Genomic DNA, 406 nt, shown 5'->3' on the forward strand with positions numbered 1-406 from the left:
CGCATCTGTAGCCTGTTATTGTCTCATTACACCGCACTGTGAATGAATCAAAGTAAATATAGAAGTGGTCATGAACACATCTGTCCATCAGACAGAGGGCTGCTGCCTCCTGTCATCATTAATGGACGTCTCTTTAAAATGACCGCTCAGAGGAGAGGAGTTCTCATTCCTCTAACCGCCTGCTGCTTCCCCTCCTCTCTCCTCGGCTCCCCTCCTCAGTCCTCAGCTCGCATCTACTGTGGGCGGGACTAAGTCTTGAGGATAGGAGTCGAGGAGGGGAGTCGAGGAGGGGAGTTAGAGAAATGAGAAAGGGCCAGAGCCGTAGAAAGGGAGAAGATTACCCACAATGCACTCTTTCTGCCAGCGTTTCACTCTTATGACTGCATCCAAAACACCTGAGTCATGT

Source organism: Gymnodraco acuticeps, unplaced genomic scaffold, assembly GCF_902827175.1.
Source record: "Gymnodraco acuticeps unplaced genomic scaffold, fGymAcu1.1, whole genome shotgun sequence".
In the NCBI taxonomy this organism is placed as follows: Eukaryota; Metazoa; Chordata; class Actinopteri; order Perciformes; family Bathydraconidae; genus Gymnodraco; species Gymnodraco acuticeps.